This window comes from Notamacropus eugenii, chromosome 1 (assembly GCF_028372415.1).
Source record: "Notamacropus eugenii isolate mMacEug1 chromosome 1, mMacEug1.pri_v2, whole genome shotgun sequence".
Classification (NCBI taxonomy): Eukaryota; Metazoa; Chordata; class Mammalia; order Diprotodontia; family Macropodidae; genus Notamacropus; species Notamacropus eugenii.
This window is the reverse complement of record NC_092872.1, coordinates 398,982,023-399,003,343: the sequence shown is the minus strand read 5'-3', so window position 1 is coordinate 399,003,343 and position 21,321 is coordinate 398,982,023. Positions and strand designations below refer to the sequence as shown.

At 38.8% G+C, this 21,321-nt stretch overlaps 1 protein-coding gene across 10 annotated transcripts in view; it reads right to left on the bottom strand.

Moving 5' to 3' along the window:
- Positions 1–21,321, bottom strand: part of LOC140518610 (teneurin-2) — a 678,931-nt gene that overhangs the window by 315,142 nt on the left and 342,468 nt on the right. The window lies entirely within an intron of this gene.

Sequence of the window (21,321 nt, the reverse complement as noted above, 5' to 3'; positions counted from 1 at the left end):
CAACTTTATGTTCACAAGCACTCAGGAAGAGTCATGCTTTTAGTAGAAACAAAAATTCATTTAACTTTCAGATAGACACTCAAGATTTTCTATAAATGGAACCATTTCATGTACAAGAGTGGCCATCTGGACCATCCCTATAAAAGATGTATTCTGTAGAGGTTTTTGTCATGTTAAATACCTTCTAGTTCAATACATCTAAGACCTTGGCAAATATGATACTGTGTGTTGCTTGATGGTATGCCTCCCACCTTACCCATCAGCCACTAGCTAGACTTAGGTGGAGTGGGAAATAAGGTACTCCAAAACCTCCACTGAGAGGCTACATAGTCTGGACTAAAGAGATCTGAACTCTAATTCCAGCTCTGCTGGTAACCAGCAGCCATGCCATTAGGCACACTATCCTACTTTACCGTAGATTCTGCACATGTAAAATGGAGAAAACTCACAAAATGTTCTCATAAGGACACTTTGTGAGTTTTAGATCATTCAGGAAATCTCTATAGAGCCTAACTAAAGAAGGACATTAATTCATCTCAATGTATCATTTCTACAGTATTTGTAACTCAAAGTATTATAATTATGTGAATTGTGAACCTACTATGTTTATTTACAAAGCGTCAGTAATTGAAAAGAGTATATAAATAAGATCATATTTGTAAAACACAGTACAGCCTGGCACATAGTAGGTACTTAATAAATGCTTATTCCTTTGTAACAAAATCATTTTCAAAGTCCTCTTAACCAACCTCAGCACAGGGCAATCAAGGGACATACACAGATTGCATATGGAAACCTACCAGACAAGTCAAGGCAGGCTGATACAAATGCTCATCTCCTGTTTATCTAATTTGCTATGAAACTCTCTAATCTCTCTCTCTCTCTCTCTCTCTCTCTCTCTCTCTCTCTCTCTCTCTCTCTCTCTCTCTCTCTCTCTCTCTCTCTCAACAGTAGCTTCTTCATCTCAGATAAGCCCATGAAGGGGTGGAATTCTCAAACGGTTAAAAAATTAAGCGTCTTTGAAAAATCTCATCAATCACTTCCTTTCCTCAGACATAGACTACTTCCTAACAGAGCCTTAGAATGTCTGGTACACACAAGGAAGCTACTACCCAGTATAGATTAGTATAAACTAAAAATTGATTCATGCACTCCAGGTCCCCAAGGGAGTAACTCAAATCCACATGGTGTCCCAGCATCCTGGAGATTGCATTAGCACCACTGCATTAGCTGGAAGGTGTGTAAAATCACATGCAGCTGACACATCTTCCCACAGACCCTGCTTCAGGGATGTTTCATGGGGCATTGTTTATGCTGCACTGTGTGAGGAATAACTGAATGCTCAACAAATGTATTCCCAAAGCTGTACAGCAAATATGAGGCTTTGGAAATGGAAAACTGGAAAGTGGATGCTGAGATCTTCCTTCTTAGAGTAGTGGCTCGTTACCTCTGTTGTGTCAGGGACAGGGTAGTAAAATCTAGAGACCCCTTCTCACAATGATGCTTTTAAATGCATAAAATAAAATACATAGAGTTGCATAGAAAAGAAATTATATGGAAATGCAGTTAGCATTTTTAAAAGAAGTTCATGGACCTTGGGTTAAGAACTCCACCTTGGGGTGGACACAGACCTATTGTGGGATATGGAAGGGAGAGAGAAGATTTTCAAGCACAAGTACACAAATCCACTTATAAATCAAAACACAATGGTTTGCCAGGGTAGGCAGAGTTCAGCTAACTGTCTATAACTATTCCTTCAGGTATCTCAAATGCTATATTCCTCAGTGAGATGGACAAGCATACACACTAAATAAGGGCAAGGCTCGTTGTTGCTATGCTCTGATCAGTGATGTCTAGGTGCATTTGGATTTCATGGGAAGGAGCATCAGGTTATTATATAAACACAAGATTTCACTGAAAGGATATTTTACTCATGAGCTTTTCTTTGATTGATTGTGATAAAGTGAGTGTGTGCATTGTGTGTATAATGTGCAAATGATGGCAAATAGACCAGGCCTGGCCAACTGGCCGTTCTGCCCTACTTGGGATGCTGTTGTCTTGAAGAATGGTGTTTGGCAGGTTGATGGACCATTGGCTCTAACGTTTGGTTCTTGGACAGCTTCCATTGATAGAAACAGAGCAAAGACAATTCACTGGACGTTGATGCTCATGTCAGTGATAGTAGCTCCCCTGGCCCTGTATCTTAATCCAGCCTAGAAGTCAAATAAACTCTACCTCAATGCAGTAACTGTATCCAATTCTACCTACTTTATGTAAGAATTATGTAGAAGGACAAATACATAATGGATATTTTTCTTTCCGAAGATGTTAAATTAGATTTCTGTTTTTAAAACAAAATGTTTTCTCTCCTGAATGCCATATATAGAAATATACAAACACGCACAAGGTGTGACTATAAAGTAATGAAACCAATTTTCATGTATGGCTTATGGAATCAGTCTTATTTCATCACACTCACATCTTGTATATGTAGAGACACAAACAAAGTGAGATAAAGAAGATAGGAAGAGTGAGAGACTGATTTGCTGATGGTTTTCTCTGACCACCCCCCAATGAAAACAATTCTGGTTTGAAGTCACCCAAACTTTCTCCTTACCTGTCAGACAGTGGCAGCATGACTGTACAGCCAAGCTTCTGACTTCCAATGGTTTAAAAGTTAATCATATCCCACTTCATATGAAAAACAAACTAAGTTGTAAGGCACAAAACATGTGGCCTGATAAAAATTCAAGTGGAGGGGAAAGATCTTAAATTAAAGAGGGAGGGTCAACCATGTACAGATAGCCCTGGTTAAATTCTAACAAATAGGGATGTTTTAGGCATAAATTAGAAGAAATGTAAATGCAACAGCAATTTTAAAAACAGCTTCCTCATTTTGATGTGTGTGTGTATATATATAATCTACCTAGCCTCTTCTTTGGACTATCTCTGGGTACCTTTGTGGAAATGTATAAATCTCAGCAGAAAATCAAGAGTGTATATTCTCTCTGTCTATCTCTCTCTGTCCCTGTCTCTCCTCCCTCCCTCCTGCTCACTCCCCCTACTCCCTTGCCCTTCTTTTCCTCTCTCTTGTACGTTAAATACAGCTATGAGACAGTTTTCCTATCTAGTCTACCCATGACAAGCTTGGGGATGGAGGAAAAGTCTTTTTTTTAAAAGTCATTTTGTATCTTGACCTCATTATAAAATGTACTATTTGCTTCAGCCAGAAAGCCCAAAATTGTCCATTTTACAGAGAATTGTTTAATTGTGGATATGTATAGTACACTTAGTGTGCTCCTCTGTATGTCTGACTTAAATGTACACAGAGCCAAGTGAAAATTGGCTCTTTTGGGGCTCCAAAATACTTGGAAACAATGTTTGGGTATTAAAAAATAAATTATATTCTACACACAGCCAGCAGAATCCTTGCTCATCCAAACGTAATAAATATATTTTTCAATGTCTGTTTCATAATTTATCACACAATTTCTCTCTGTGGTTACTATGGCTTATCATCAGAACACCACCAATCAGATAAGATGAAGACACTGTTGGTAATTTTTAATATTAAGGTGAATCGTATATTTTCCTAGATGATTAGATTGATACAAAGGCTGAGTTCATAAATCTTACGGTAGCTACACTTGCTAGTTATTTAGCATTTAATCTATAGAATATCTATAGATCATCACTACCTAAGAAATGATTAAGAATAACTTGGAAGATGAGCATGGATGATAGCGGTTAATAACCTAATTCCAAATGTATTTAGAGATAGATGATCCTTGGAACTACCAAGAGAAGTTGAATTTTTTTTAATATTGTTAACAGTTTGTCTCTAACCAGCTATCCTCACTGTATGTGGCACTGGGACTCTTCTCCAGAATCTTTTCTTGTAGAGGAAGAGGCTTTAATGTTGATGCCATTTTATGGATGGAATTATATGCAATAGGAAGTTATTATTCTTGTTGGGATATTCTATCTACACCCAAAAGGTCACTTTTCCTTTTCGTTCCTTTTCTAGGTCCAGGATCACCTCTCCATTATCAGATGGCCCCTTTCTTTTCTCTTCTACCTTCCTGCTTCTGTCTCCTCACTCCATGAATTTCTCTCTGTCTGGTGATTTTCTGATTGTTTGCTTTGTATCTTTCCTGCTTTTGTCTTGGTGTCTTTATGATATCCAATAGAGCTGGGTGGCAATATCCCAGTCTCCTTGTGGATGCTGTTATTTAAAATGATCCAGTATAGCCTGATAATTTCTAGATTTTGAAATTTCAAGATACATAAAAGTGATGAGTCTCTTCTTTTATAAACATGTAACATTTTAAGAACATGAAATAGGATATTATCATAGCAATCTTGAGATTCTAAAGTTTACAGGGAGGATAACCTATTAGGAAAATCACATAAAGAGTCCATGTGAGAGAGAAAAGAAATAAAAATAGAAGTCTTTTTAGTCTGACATCCTTTCTTCCTTTTCCTCCTTCCTTCAGCTCTCTACCCCCATCCCCACCTTCATTTCTGTTTGGCACATCAGGATGACTGGATGAGGCAACTGGGATTAAGTGACTTCCCAAGGTCACACAGCTGGTGAGTGTCAAGTGTCTTAGGTGAGATTTGAACTCAGATCCTCCTGATTCCTGCACTGGTGCTCTATCCACTGCACCACCTAGCTGCCCATAAGGGAATTGGGTAGCACCAGCAGCAAAGGGTGGAGGAAGCAAAGAAGCAAATTCGTGCAATGTGAGAAAAAGCTTTCTAGCACATCAGAGCTCTCTGAAAATGGAATGATTTGCTTCAGGAAGTAGGAAACTCACTAGAGATCTTCAAACACATACATCATGTTCAAGCCTACTTCTGTATTCTTATTTATGCCATAACCTCCTAATCTGGAGTGTTTTCTCTCCACCCATCTCAATCCTATCCATCCTTCAAGACCCAGTTATAAAGTCATACCTTCTTTGTGAAGTTTTCCTCTTTCCCAAAGTGATCCCTCCTTTCTGTGTATTCCTATGATATGATATTCAGTTTTATATAATTTTCGTTAATTGTTCTCTGTTTCATATACATTAGTTTTGTCTATCCAAGTAGACTATAAGCTGGTAATGTGCAGCAACCAAGAGCTAGGCTCATGGGTTCTTTCTAATCCCCCTACATTGACTGACTCCTACATTAAAAACTATGTCCACGGGGTGGGGGTAGGTAGTACAATGGATAGAACACCTGCCCTGGAGTCAGGAGGATGCTTTCAAATCTGGCTTTACATACTTACTGGCTGTGTGACCCTGGCAAGTCATTTAACCCCAAATGCCTCAGAAAAAACTTCATAGGGTAGGACATATTATAAGGACTAGAGAGAGAGAATGCACCTGTGTTTTTACTGATATAGAGAACTCCTTAATTCCATGGACTCCTTTTCTACCAATTAGAGTTTTAGGGACTGTTAGACACTGGTGTGTTTCCTAAATGTTGCATTTTGATTTGTCTATTTTTTAAAACTTCCTTGAAGATCACTCACAACTACTTAATTTCTATCTACCCTTTCTTGTCAAATTGGGATACTTCACAGAGCCATTTGGTGACTTCAGAAAACACGGCAAATCCCAAATTTCATTAATAGTATTGCAAATGCATACATCTCCAAGCCCACCTTCATATTCTAGTAGTGTCTTGAGGTGTAAACACATACAACAGAACATGTATCATCCAAAAAAAGTTCTAATTTATTCCATTTCAAGTAATCATGACCTTGTGGGACTTTCAAAAACTGCAAATAAGTTGAGGATGGGAATGATATTGATTTTGTTTCTATTGACCTCAAATTTTGAACCTATTCAATATGTGCGTATATGTATGTATGTATGTATGTATGTATATCACCTACTTTGTGCAAGGCACAAGACTAGTTGTAATAACATTGATCCCCAACACTCTGTGCTTTATAAATCCAACATAACTGACTATGCTTATATTCTTTGTGCTGTAGGTTTTCAGAAAGCAGAATCTCGAAATTTCTTTTCAAACAGAAAAACACTTCCTTGTAGCCCCAGCCCAGTGCATCTCTCAAATACCGCTTCAGTTTTTCAATAAGACCTGGGTATGCTTCCACCCCCACCCAAAGAAAGAAAAAGTTGAGCTACTGTCCCCGGTTAGAATAAAAGCCAAAGAATAATGTGTCCTTAAACTGTAATTTGCTTGCATTCGATGGCTTCCTATCCACTGCCACAATAGTCCCCTATGTAAATCAGATTTATTTATTCATAGGCACTAGCATTCCATTACTTTCGTCAAAAACCAGCCACGCTGCATTTCGTCCTCTCTGCATTCTTATAAGCCAACTGGAAAAGCAATTAACATTCACCAGCATTTTAGACAGTGGGGAAAGGGCGAGGGAGAGACCCTACCACACTCTTGATAACACCACCTCTGTAGGCGGATGGTAGTGCAAAATGACTGCATCTCTGTGTCGGGGGAGATAACAGAAGTGACATAGATTAAAACAAATTGTTGATCCATACCAGAGAGAAGCTAGGGAAACGATAGAAGTAAAAGCATAAATGTCAATTTGGGATGATAAAGGATACAATCTAAATGTAATATGAGAGGCCCCCAGACAAAAGCAAGAAATAGAGATTGCACATTACTGAAGTACCAGAGTACCAGGACATTATCATACACATACCCGCACACACAGTCCTAGGCTTAAAGCGTAGGAAAGCAGGAGCAACACATTGCTGATTGCTTAGCAAACCCAATTATAAATTAACCCAGTATTGCTGAAAATTTCCAGAATTATGCTCATTTCAAGCTGCTCCGAAGAACACTGCATCCCCTTGGTAACTTTGTTATTTCCCATATTGGCTTGATTCTTTGCTTTGCCTTCTTTTGCATTAGTGTAGCGCTCTCGGTGCCCACAGGCTAGAGAAGCTATCTGCTACTGCTGCCTTCCCTCACAGGAGGTCCCTGCCAAATGGTGCTGGTCTTGCTGATAGAAAGATTTAGATCAAGGTCATGCAGCAAGGTCACTCATTTCATCCTCCGTAATAGTACCATATAGTTCCCCTTTCGCTCCATGGCGGTGTGCTTCATAGGTTCGGATTTGGGAATTTATTCCTAATTACTCCAGTGTCTTGCTTTTATACTGACAAAAATCAAACTGCAGGCTCAGCTGCAGCATGAGCCAATATAATAGCTTCAACTAGCTAATGTGGTGGAAAGGGCTTAGAGGGAACACGCAGGTGGTCAAATGTTCTCCCAATCCTCCCAGACCAATGGGGGCCTTCCATCCCCAAGGCAATATTAGAGTGCTGGGGGTTACCTGAATGGCCTGTGAAACTCACTGGATCCTAGAGGAAGCTAGCTTTGTTCTCAGAACCCCATTTGGTACAGGACACATTGCCTCACTTACATTGCTATTTGGTTTTGTATACTGACAAGAACTGTATTACCTTGGCCTTTAATGGAAAAAGAGAGAATTCATTGGTGCACAACAGATGGGATGCTAAAAAGTTGCATAAATAGATGTTTTGCAAGACAGATCTAGTTTATTTAAATATATTAGAGGTCATCCTATTAAGGGAAATTAGTGGCAAATCATTTTTATAAACTACCAGAAGTATTTATTAAGAGGCTTCTATGCATCAATTGCTGAGCTTATTAGGGATACTCAGATGGAAACAACATAGCTCTGACTTTGAGGAACTTATATCCACTGCAGGGAGGAGTCAGTTCTGAAAAATCAATATTTGTAAAGTAAATTCAAAATAATTTTGTGGGGTGAGAAATCTAATCATTGGGGCACTTAGGAAAAGATTCATGTAGGAAGTAGAACTTAAGCTGAACCTTGAAGGCAGAGTTAGAGATCCCAAGAGGCAAAGGCAAGAAAGGAGAACATCCAAGCAAAGACTTGAAGACCAGGAGCTACTTGTAATTCCCTCCCACCATCATTACCCCCAATTAGGTTTGTTTTAAAGTTCAGATTTTTTTGTTAATTGACATTCTTAATGTTGGATGCTTCTATAAGTGGTAGACTCCTGATCCTCATTCTTCTAGTCACTTACTGAGGTTTAAAAACAAAAATGAACACCAATCTTAGATGAACCAGTCATATTCATTTAATTTGCTTTGAAATTCCATGAGAATCTTGGAGCTGCTCAGGAACTGAGATTTTTGGGAGTACTTTCCTGACTAGCAAAGAGTGGGGATTCCACAGGTATGACTTATTCACAAAGATGCTCTGTTACTGATAATCAGAACAGTTCTTCTTAAGCCCCTACTCCTTACATTCCATTTTAAGGGAATAAAAGCCCCCTGTTTTGTCCTTAAATTGTGTCCCTAAACTTAGGGCATGCCCTTCTTCACTTCTCTGTCTTAGCTGACTCAGCCATCCCAATGAGTTCCATATTTACTTTGGAGGCAGAATAGGTAGTAATCTGGAATCAACATTTCACATGAGTAGGTGAAAAATCAGAATTTAACTCTTGGCAGGACTGGGGGTCCTAGATTAATGAAGTCCACTATGCTTGTAGGCACAACAAATGTTTTCTCTTCTCTCATCTCCCAACTCCACTATTGACTTCTAAGTCATTTTTAGGAGGGTTGTGATGTAGAGCTTAGAACAGGGACCTAGAATTTCAGTCACCTTATTCTGTGCATAGGTTATTTTACCCCAGTTGACTTTTCATACTCAGGGAGTGAGAAGAAAGAGTTGTACACAGAAACGATAAACTAGAGTGGAGGGAAGAGTGTTGAAGAAAGTGGACAAAAGAGTTTGTTCTCATCTGATAGACCTGCATGGTTTTTTGATATTAAAGTAGAATATCAAGGATTTGTCCTTCACACTTAAGTGCAGGGCATAATTTAGGAGAAATGGCTGATGGGCATTTTTTCCTGTCATCCTGTTTTCCTCCTATATTTCCCTCTTTTGTCTATCTGTCTCTGCTTTTTACATATAGCTTCACTTTACAAGGCATAATGTAGCTCCTTGTTTGAATTGACAAATTAGAAACAAACCAGTTCCTAACTGCAAAGCTGATATGATAGCAGTTGTGTGACTGTAGATGGGGAAATCCCAGGATGGTGATTTTGTTAATATTGTAGAAGCTTCACTGCAGATTTGAGGGCAGGGTCCCATTGTGCATAAGCGACGCCTCCTGTGGATTATTTTCCCCCCAGGGCCTTTTCCATTTTCAGGAAATGCTTCCTTGTGCAAAGGCAGTCGGAGCACACACACATTTTGGCACTTCAAGGTGAACCTCTCCACTCTTGGAGATGTGCTCCTCAGCAAAGGCTGAGGGAAAAAGGGAAAAAAAACCAGATCAAAGCCAGCTTTGAAGTGAGTATAATTTTTGGAACGCTGCTAAGAGTATAACACACAGTTCAGCAGGAAATTGTCTCTGGGTCTAGCTTTGTAGTTGCTCCCCGGGATTGATGATTTCCCTGACCCAGTGGCAAAGGTGTTGTGTGGAACAGTGGGTATAGATGAAGATTACTGACTCTCATCGATCGGATTTAAATTTTTTACTAGGTCCTTTGGCTCCAGCTCTCCAAACAAAAATAGAGTAAAGGCAAAACCCCCAAGAGAAACCTGAGCTATTTTCACTTATCCCAGGCTGGTTCCTAGACCAAGCAAAAAGGACAGTAATGTTCTATAGTTCCTCCTTGCAGGACTCAATAATCTCAACAATGAGCTTTCTTGGAATACTAAGACTTACAAGGAGAATCAACAGCAAAACTCATTCCAGAAATATAATGCGACACCAAATTCAGGAAACTGTTTTCTTTGAGGGGATATAAAAATCTATAAATTTTGTTGTGGGAAGTGAAATAAGAAGCCAGCAACTTTCTGTGCAGAGCACAAAGTCTAGCTCCCTCCCTCCCTCCCTCCCTCCCTCCCTCCCTCCCTCTCTCTCTCTCTCTCTCTCTCTCTCTCTCTCTCTCTCTCTCTCTCTCACACACACACACACACACACACACACACACACACACACACACACACACACACACACACACACACACACACACACACACACACTGAAGTTTCCCAATATTCTGTTCCTTTAATCCAGGTTTGTAAATTGGAGTGGGGGGAGGGGAGGGGTTGGAGAAGCTGTAGGAGGTGGAGTTAGGATGGATAATGAGTGACTCCAGGAAGAAATGAGAAAGCTCACTGATAAAGCTAAAGACCCCAAGAACTGCAGGGGTCTGTTGGAGAAGCAGCTGAGGTCAGTGCCAGCAGAGATGAGTTGGTGGTTAGTAGAAGCATTTAAGAGAAAGAATCAATAAGAACAAAATTATATAAAGTAAGGGGAGGGCAGGAATCTACGTTTCCAAGAACCAATTAAGATAGCTTGATGAGAACTTTTTTAGGAAGAGATATGACCAATAGGCTGTCAACCTACCTCTCCCATCTTTATGACACTAATCTATATCTACTGAAATAACATTCTTGGGTTTACAAAACAATTTCCTCACAAGAACTCTGTGAGGTAAGTAGTGTTTCAGCCCTGTTTTAGAGATGGCAACACTAAGGCACAGACAAGTTAAATGCCTTGCATAGAGTTATACAGCTAGAACTCAAACTTGGATCTTCTGTCTCCAAGAACAGGATTTTTTCCACTCTACCAGTAATCCTCAATTTTTGGGGTCTCAAGACCCCTATACATTTAAAAATATTTAAGATGACCCCCCCATGTGTGTTATAGCTATTGATATTACCATTATTAGAATTTAAATATTTTTTGGTATTATTAAATAGTTCTGACTTCCCAGATTCCCAGAAAAAATCTCTTGTTTCTAGACCTCACTTTAAGACCCAACCTCACTATACAATGCTATCTCTCTATGGACCACAATTCAATTCTATTTAATTCATACAAACATTTACTAAGTGCCTACTATGTCTCAGGCACTGCTCTAGGAATCAGGGATACAAAAATAAAATGAAAAATAGTTTTTGCTCCCAAGGAACTTCTAAACAAGGAAATGAAACATTTAAACATAAACATAATATAATCTGAAGTGGGAAGAGAGCACTAAAAACACAAAAGACCAGGAAAAAGCTTCCTGTAAGAGGTGACATTTGAGCTATGCATATCTTTCTTTGTATATGGTGAGATGGAGGACCTAGGTTTTATCATCTTTCTTGCCACAGCATCCGAAGGTCCTCCAGGCTTTACCATTTGCCTTGGATTTATGTCCTTCAGACCCTGACAATATCATCTGAACTAACAACATAACCTAGGACTTTGCTATCTGTCTTGCCAGTGTGCCATTAGGACTTCGTCGCCAATCTGATGTGAGCTCCTTGAGATCAGGGATTGCCCAGTTTTTACTATTTCTATCCCTATCACTTTGCGTAATGTTTGGCATATAGCAAGTACTTAATAAATGATTTTTTTCATTTCTTTACTATATCTATGACTAATTTAAAACAAACAACCCAATTCTACTTTCTGGAGCCAGATGCTAGTTACAGATCATTCCCCTATTTTTACAATTTGTAGTTCAGTGATGAAGCTGATTTAATTTGTGCAAAACAATCATGAATCTGAATGAATGGGATTCAGGATGGGATCCAGGACTAGCCTTAAGTACAGTTAAGGAACAGGCAAATTTATCTCTGGCATCCCTCTTTTCTTTTGGTCCCTTTAACTCACAACCCAGAGATGTCTGTCTAACCCACATGGCATAGCTCTGACCATGGTGCTGATTGAGAAAGTCATTGGCAGCCAGCCGTGCATGCCCATATGCAGGAATTTACCACCACTCCTAAAGCCATAGAAATAGTTGTAGGATACACCTGAGTCACTGGCTGGCTACAAGTGTCAAATGGCATGAGGTCAATCAGCCACGGTATAACAACCAATTTCAAAACATCAATAGTATTAGTTATACACACATGGCCAAATAAACATTTAATGGAAAGTGAAACAATGGGACTTATCTTCCTCTACTCCCAAACCTTGTGGCCCCTCTATCTTTCTCTATTTCTGTCGCAGTTACTACTATTTTATCAATAACCCAGATCTGAAAAACCAGCAAGTCAATGCCTGCTGACTCAAAGGCACTGGACAAATCCACTTCATATCCACTGATTTAACACAGTAAGAAGGTACCAGTAGCAGTCTAGTGATATAATGTGTCTGTTGCTCTGGACACCACCCATTTCTTAAGCTTCTGCTCAGCATCCTCATTTGCCACCTTATAAGCAACTAGTGAAAAGGAGAGAAAGAGTGAACTTTCTTAAGATATTCCTTGTCCTATGGTAATGAGGATCTCTGGAGGCATTATGGGATGGGTAACCAGGTTGGAGGAAAGAGAAAAAAATCTCTCTATTCTTTCTAGCTGCAAAAAGCTAGCCAAGGGAATACATCTCTCATGTTATTGTCTGTGTCAGCTCACAGGCAGTGGCTTTGTTTTAATTTCTCAGTCACAAACTCATAATAGATCAAAAATGAAGATATGCAGAACCTTGAGGAGAGTCTCTATTCAAAGTTGGCAATGAGGGGATTGAGAAATGGGAAAATGTTTTTACCATTTCAAATGTGGTGCCAAAATCCCGCAGGGAAAAAAGATAAAAGAGAGCTGCTGCATAAATAAATATGCTTTGTAACACCACTTAAACTTATTCTTCCTGCCTGATAAGAAATACAGTGGGTGACAGCATGTAAAACTTTCTTCTTCCGCCATTCTGTCAAAGTTTATAAAACCAACTGATCTTTGGCAGGGAATCAACACACCAAAATGGCATGCAAAGGAATAGGATTCAGCTCATTAGAACTTAGTCAAATGCTCCAGGGATTGCTAGGATACCTCAATGCCAGGTTGCACTAAGAAGAAAGAAAAGGAGACTGAGGGCAATGGAGTCAGGCAGCCTAAAAAGCCTACAATACATTTGGAGCACATGTAATGTATTAATAACATAATGTAGATGCACACTCATCTAGGTGAAGCTACAAAGCTTTAGAGCAGAGCTGGAATGCTGAAGAGTACCAGGTCTTCAAGCGTTTCAATGGTTACTCCTAACTATTCAATGTCACATCTACTGATGTCCCAGGGAGTGGGCTCCTCTGAATTCTTTCCTCTCCCATTATTTGCTTAGTGTCTCACCCATGTTGAATCCATAGGAAACAATCTATGAGTCACTGCCTTCTCCTACATTCTCTAGAGCAAGCTAGTATAGTCAGTCACTTTTGCAACTCAAAATGGAATGATAATGAAGGTTCTTTCCTTTGGGGGAAGGCTGCTAACTCAGTCTTGAATTGTTGTCCACCAAATTCTGGATTCACAGTTGAGGCAACATGGTATAGACCGATGGATGTGGAGACAGGAAGCTCTCAGTCCAAAATTCTTCCTCACACACCTACCAGCTAGTTGTGCACCCTAGGGCAAGTCATTTAGCCTGAATGAGATTTCCTTCTTCATCTGTAAAATAAGCAAGTTAGACTCAATGACCCCAAAGGTCCTTTTAAGCTTTAACAGTATAATCCTTTAAGTGTCCCACCATGTTTAATCATAGGGATAGGGATAAAGATTGGATCTGTGAGTTCAGGAGCATAAAAAACTCCCAGAGGAGAAAGCTTCCTATACTAATGCAGGGTAAAAGATTATGTATTCATAACCTTCTGATCTTTTCTGCAGCACATTATAGTCTTAAATGTTATAGAAGAAAGATTGCTAGTCTTTGACATAAGAGAAATCTGGTTTCAAGTTCTGCCTCTGACTGTGTAACCCTAGGCAAGTCTCTTAACCTATCAGATTTGTAGGCATTTAATAATACCTAACATTAGTGATAGTTAACATTTTTATAATGCTTTATACATATTATATCATGCCTATGAGGTAAGGGCTATTATATCCATTTTTCATATGTGAAACTGAAGTTGAGATCAGTTAAGCAATTTCCCAAGGTCATATAGTATCTGAGGAAAGCTTTAGACTGAAGTCTTCTCGAGTCCAGGTCCAGTTCTTGATCCATTACCCTAACGGCTTCTCCTTACATATAGTAACATGTGTACTGTGGTTGAGCTAATTTTTTTTAATTCCATATGTAGATTATAGTACGTACAACCTATTGGCTGTCAATAATGCTGCTTCTAGCACAATATCTTGAACACAGCAGGAACTCAATAAATATTTGCGCATTTGACATGAGCTCAATACCTTCTTCATCACTCATATTTCATCTCTGTTAATCAGAACTCCAATGGAGGTACAAGGATACAGTGTGAGGAAAGTGCTGAATTAGATCCAGAGGAGGTCTGAATCTCAGCTCTGCCATTTATTTACTGATGTGAATTTGGGAAAGTCACTTCACCTCAGTGTCCCCACCAATAAAACGAAAGGGTTCTGTTAAATGACCTCTCCAAAGCCTTTTCCAGGGCAATTTTCTGGGAACCTTTTGTAATTATTAAAAGTGCAGGTAGAACCACTTCTCTCAGGTGCAACATGATAGGAATAAGAATTAAAGCTACATTCATAAAAATAAAGGTAAAACTACCATTCTACAGGTTTCTGGTAGTCAAGGGGAAAAAATTCAAGTTTTTAATAAGAAGTTTATATTTTGAGCTCTTAATAACAGGTTTTAGATGCATAAACATGTGCTTTTCTAGGGTTTGCTTTAACAGAAAAAAAAGAAAGTGTATTCATAAATTGCATGGTCCTTAAGGCATTTAGCAAAGATCCAAAGAGAATCCCAGGGTAATGATAGGTTCCTGTTCTTATGCATTTAACTATGCTGCCATAGACTTACTCATTTCACCGTAACCCATTATAAATTATTCCTTCAAGTATATAATTCTTTATGATGAGAAGAATCTCTCTGTGGAGGAACATTCTCAGTATCAGTACACAAGACAAGGAAGAGTTAGCATTTTGAATAACTGACACATCAAGAAAGAACTTAAACACAGTACAACAGCAGTGTGTGAGTATTCCATTCATTTATTCATCTATCTACTCATTTATTTATTTTTGGAGGGAGTGGAAAAAACTGGGGTATCAATTGATGGATTTCAATAATAGCTCTTTCAGTATGAGACTATTACATTGCTACGGTCACAAAGATACCCCAAAGTCCTTTGTAGGAACTCTATAGGATTCAGACCCTACTTTGTATCCTATACCTGGTTGTTTACTTGGAGTGGGAGAAGAGTATATTAAATTTACATTACCAACAGATAAGTGCGGTAGGTTTTAGTATCACAATAGCTTCGTAGAACTGTAACTTTTGGCATTTGGATTACTAGGTACCTATCTTACATTCGACCCATCCTTAAGGCTTCAAAATTTCAAAAGTTGGAAGGTGCCTTGGAGGCAAACATCAGTCATTACCTGAGCATGAACCTCTTATTCAACATTCTCCAACAGAGACTCCTCTGCTTGGAGACTTCCAGAAGCATCCTGTTCTATTTTGGGCTTCTTTCGGAGTTAAGAAGTTAGGAAATTTCTTCTATTAAGTCAACATCTGTACACCTCCCAATTATTACTTCTATTTTTGTCCAAGGTCAAACAGCAGATCTAATTCCACTTCACAAGAAAGACCTTTAAATACCAGAAGACCATCTCCCCCAAGTCTCTTAGGATCACAGAATAAGCCTTGCAGGTCATCTAGCTCATCCTACGCCTTTAACAGAAAAGGAAACTGAGGCCCAATGAAGTGACTTGCCCAAAGTCACACAGATAATACGTGACAGAAGCCAGATTCAAACCCAAGTCCCCTGGCTCCAAATATAGCAATCTTTCTCTTTCTTTAGTCCAAGCATAAAACTAATGGCATACAGACATAGTCTTGGAGCTGTGAGTTAGTGCAACCATGAAAAGCAATTTGGAAGTAAGCAAATAAAGCAGTTAAAGTAAATGTGTGTCCCCACGGACTCAGAATTTTCACTGTTAAGACACAGACATAGACAAGGAGGTCATTGACAAAAAAGAAAGGCTCCATAGGTATCAAAGAATTTATAGCAGTACTTTTTGTGGTGGCAAAGAACTAGAAACAAAGTAGATGTCCATTGATTGGGGAATGGCTAAAAAAAAATCATGGCACATAAATGTAATGGAATAGTACTGTAATCTCAGAAACAATGAACATAATGAAATAAGCAGAGCCAAGAAAACGATATATACAAGACTAAAACAGCTCAAATGGAAAGAACAAAAACCACAACATGATCAAAAATGAATGTTGTGAAATTATGAAGAAGGAACATGACCCTAAAGAAGAGATATGAGATACTTTCTTAGCAGGGTGTGTGTGTGTATGTGTGTGTGTGTGTGTGTATGTATGTGTGTGTGTATGTGTGTATATATGTATGTGTGTATGTGTATATATGTGTGTATATATGTATATATGTGTGTGGGTGTGGCGGAGGAGCAGGAAAATAGGTATAAAATACTTCATGTCAAATTTTTAAAAATGTATTTATAAATTTTGCTGATTTTTTTTCTCCTCTTCCTCTTTAAAAAAAAATTATTTGTCATACAGGATGACTCTCTGGGGAAGGGGGAAAGAACTATAGAGAAAAACAAAAGCTCTCAATAAAATCTATTCTTTAAAAATAATACCACACATAGTATTTCAATTTATAAAGCACTTCATTGCAACCCTATGAGGTAGGTGGTATAAATACTATCAAATGTCCCTCCTACTTTACAGATGAGGAAACTGAAGTTCAGAGAGGTCTCTGATTTCCTCACAGGGCACACAGACAAAAAGCCAGTCTAGGAACTCATCACATCCTCTGGCTCTAAGGACAGGCTTCTTTCTCTCATGACATTGTCTCTACGTTGCCAACGACTTTCACTGATCCCACTCCTCTGATCATCAAGGTTTCGTTCTTCTGTTGATATTCTGTTAGTGTTAAAATGCTCCATATTGTTAATGTTCTCCTGAAAATGCAATGCCCAGAATTGCATATGATACTGCAGATGTTGTCTGACCAGGAAAAAGTGAGCAGGACCATCACTTCTCTTGCTCTGTACACAGTGACTCTATTAATCCAGTTTAAGATTACATTAGCTTCATGGAAAACTGCCGCACTAAGCACATGCTCAGCTGGGGGTCCGCTAAAAGTTCAGATCTTTTTCAAATCAACTGTTGTCCAGTAATGCTACCTTATTCTGCACTTGTAGAGCTTTGTGAATTTTTTTTAAACCTGACATAGGTATTAACCCAGAGGATTGAAAAATGGACCAGTTTTATATCTAGAAGCAGTAAGGTACAAATCCAAAAAGCCATATTTTCAAGGTAAGTCTCCATCAGAACTTTTATGTGCTATGGAGTAGAAAGGGATGAAAGGAGTAGTACTGCATGAATGAATAGGTCAGACACCTGATAGCAATCCCGAGTCAAATATTCCACTCAAATTTAAAGCAATATTAACACCAGTAACAGGTCTGTCCATTTAGAATTTGTGTTTCCTGATTCATTTTTTAAGAGGCAACTGGGGTTAAATGACTTGCCCAGGGCCACACAGCTAGTATCTGAGGCCAGATTTTAACTTCTGACTCCATGCCTGCTGCTCTATCCCTTGTGCCACCTAGCTGCCCCCCTTTTGTCTTTTTCTTTTTGAGACAATTGGGGCTAAGTGACTTGGCCATGGTCACACAGTCGGTGTGTCAGGTGTTATTCCTGAAATGAGATGCCGGTACATCTGTTCAGTGGCAGAGGCTGCTATCAACACTAAGTGTTCTGGTATTTTTTTAACTTCCCAGTTCTGTATTCTAGTCTTGAATTCTTCCTAAGTCATATGCCACCCTCAAATGTCATTTTCTTAAAATATACAATAAAGGTAATTCCCCACCTTCCCTTCCCCAGTCTAATACGCTTTTAATTTTCAGTTAAACTGTCAAATTCCAGGTATCTCAACCAGTCAGTCAGCACTTGTTAAGCACTATTATATACCTTGTATGAGAAATACAAAGGCATAAATGAAATAATCCCAACCCTTCAGGGGCTTATATTTTATAGAAAACACGTAAATATAAAAGTATGTGCAAAATATACTCTCGGCAGCCATGTGGTACAGTGGATAGAGGCTGGGCTTGAAGTCAGGAAGACTCATCTTCCCGAGTTCAAATCTGGCCTCAGACACTTACTAACTGTGTGACCCTGGTCAAGTCACTTAACCTTGTTTGCCTCAGTTTCCTCATCTGTAAAGTGATTTGGAGAAAGAAATGGCAAACCACTCCAGTATCCACATGGGGTCATGAGAGTCAGACACAACTGAAAATGGTTGAAAAATAACATGCAAAATATTCACAGGTCAAATTCAGAGCAATTTGTGGGGAGGCACTAATAGCTGGGGGAATCAGGAAAAGCCTTGTTCGGGATGTGGCACTATAACAGAGTTTTGAAGGAAACTAGATTCTAAGAGATGAGGGTGAAGGAGTACATTCCAGGTAAGGAAAAGGTCATGGAGACAGAAGATGTAATATTGTTTGAGAGAAACAGAACAAAGACTGAAAAGGGAGGTTGTGAAGGGTTTTAAATGCCATACACTGTGGAACATTTTAATCTTTGGGAAAAATGATGACTTTTCTTTTTAACTTTTTTTAAAAGTAGATATTTTGCTCTTTGCAAATTTAGATTTGATGTCCTGATTTGTGACACTGATCGCTGAAAAATGGTATACTGTCATGGCTCTAGGAATACTTTTAACTCAACAGAGTATAGACAAATAGGAATTAAAAATCACGCAATTATTAATGAAGTACAGTAGCCGATTACTGACACTACAGAACTGTCTAATGGGAAATTCTGCTGTGACATTGGAACAATACTTTTGATAACCATTAGATTCCTTACTGAGGGGAAATTAAACACAAGTGATTACATTATGCAGAATGAAGAGAATGTTTTAATATTTTGAAAGGGAGAATATGATCTGATGTTCAGCCTGCTCACCCATTCAGAAGGCCAACTCTAGCATTTTTACACTGAATAATGCAAAGTAGTAGAAGAAGAAACTTTTGTGCAGTTTCTAGTCTTTAAATTTAAGGCATGGGTTTTTCAGTTTGGTAATCTTTTCTTCAGAAAAGAATGCTCTCACCCTTGGAATAAAAATGAAATGGGTTCAATTTTGGCTAAAAAAAATGAAAGCCAAGATCAAAAACTCAGCAGAAATGTCACCCTCAAGAATCATAATAAGCACTAAACAGTACTTAAATCATGCAGAACCACTAAAATATATGACCCCTTTCCATAAATTGAAAGGCCTTGTATTCAGCAGATTATTGGTCTCAACTGCTGAACTCAGGGAATCCCTGAAGCTGCCTAGGACTTAGTAGTCCTGAAGATTAGCTCTGACCCACAGCACCTTCCTGTCCAAGCAAGCAATGGAATTTATGTGGAAATATAAATGGGATAATCATATGTGGTAGCAGTGCTTATAATGGAGGGATGGCTAGATTTGGAGTCAAAGGACTTGCATTCAAATCCAGATTCTGCCACAGACTATTATCCATGTTACTCTGAGCAAGTCACACTGTCACTCTGGATCTCAGGTTCCTCCTATGTAAAATGTCATCTCTGAGGTTCACTTCAACTCTAGATCTATGATTCTACAAAATTCCAAGGCCTGATTTTGTCTTCAATCAGTCCAGAAGTTATTGATCCAGTTCTCACCGTTGAGTCGTTTTAGTTGTATCTGACCTTTTGTGACCACATTTGGGGTTTTCTTGGCAAACATACTGCAGTGTTTGCCATTTCCTTCTCCAGCTCATTTGACAGATGCAGAAACTGAGACAAACAGGGTTAAGTGACTTGCCCAGGATCACACAGCTAGTAAGTGTCTGAGGCCAGATTTGAACTCAGAAAGATGAGTCCTCCCAACTCCAGGCCCTGAACTCTATCCACTGCACCATCTAGCTGCAGAGACAAGTTAATTTAGGGCATAATAGTAGCTGGAGAAGTCTGGCACTAATAATATACAAATAGTCTAAGGTACCTCTTGGGATGCATGTGATAGAATCATGATTACTAACTGAACTGTTAGATAATACCAGAAAACCCAATTATGAGTGAATCACAATAGCTCAGCATTTCAAGGTCTTTCCAGTCAGTATTTTCTACAGATGAAATCGGGATGAAATTAACATTAAGGGCAATCTTTTTTGTTTTTGTTTGTTTGGTTTATTTTGTTTTAGATCCAAATTTTTAAAAAGGGCAGTCTTAAAGAAAAAAAAGAAAAGGAGAAGAAGGAAAGTTGCCACAAAGTGGGTACCTCAGGTCTTTTTCCCATGAGATGACTACTATTTTCTTCTCTCTGTCCCTGTAGTACATTAGAAAGAACACTGGCTTTGGAGGCAGAGAACCTGGGTTCGAAACATCTGATTTTGTCACTTACTACCTATGTGACCCTCAGCAAGTCACTAAAACTCCCACAGTCTTGGTTTTCTCATCTACAGGATTCATTTCCTCCATTAAACAGTGCCCATAAAGTCACTTCCCTCCCTCTAGCCCTAAAAGATCAAGGATCTTGCCTCAATGTTCCATAACACTCTACTCACTGGATTCCATTAAACTAAGTGAAAGCCACAAGTATCTGCAATGAATTAGACAAAGCAGAGACATGTACAGAAAATTTATAGAACTAAGAGGATATGATGACATTCATTAAAGCACGCATTCTCACAGAAATCTTTCCCCTATTTTCTTATGTACGGTTTCTTAATTCCCCCTTAGCATTGGGGGGGCAGTATTTATCTTACTTCTCCCCAAAATAACCCTTTACCAAATATCCCCCAGAGTTGAAAGTTGATGTATAATAATTCACAGAAGCAGGTAAAGATGCACAAAGATGTGGAAATTGTCAGAACAGCCTATCATAAAAGCACTTGAGTGCCGGACTTGGGATCAGGAAGACCTGAACTGGAATCCGAACTCATAGATTGACTAAATCTGAAACCCTGGCAAAGTTATTTAACCTTCATGAATCTCAATTACTTCATCCAAAAAGTGGGAATAATAACAGCACCTACTTTACAGCTTTGTTATGAGGATCCAATGAGACCATTTATGTAAAGCAAACCTTAAAGAAATGTCGACTGCTTTCATTTTTTTCCCCTTAACTTTCATTTTTCAATTAACAAGAATTTATTTTCTCTCCCTCTCAATCCTCCTCAAGTTCAAAGGAAAAAACCCAACAACTCTTGAAACAAATATGTGTAATTAAGAAAAAAACCAACAAATTCCTGCATCGTCTATGTCCAGAGGACTGACGATGACCTACAAGGAGCTTCCGACAAAAGTGACACATCCAAGATACAGCTGCTGTGGTTGCTACAGACCATTTGTTGATATAAAGTGCTTTCCCAGTG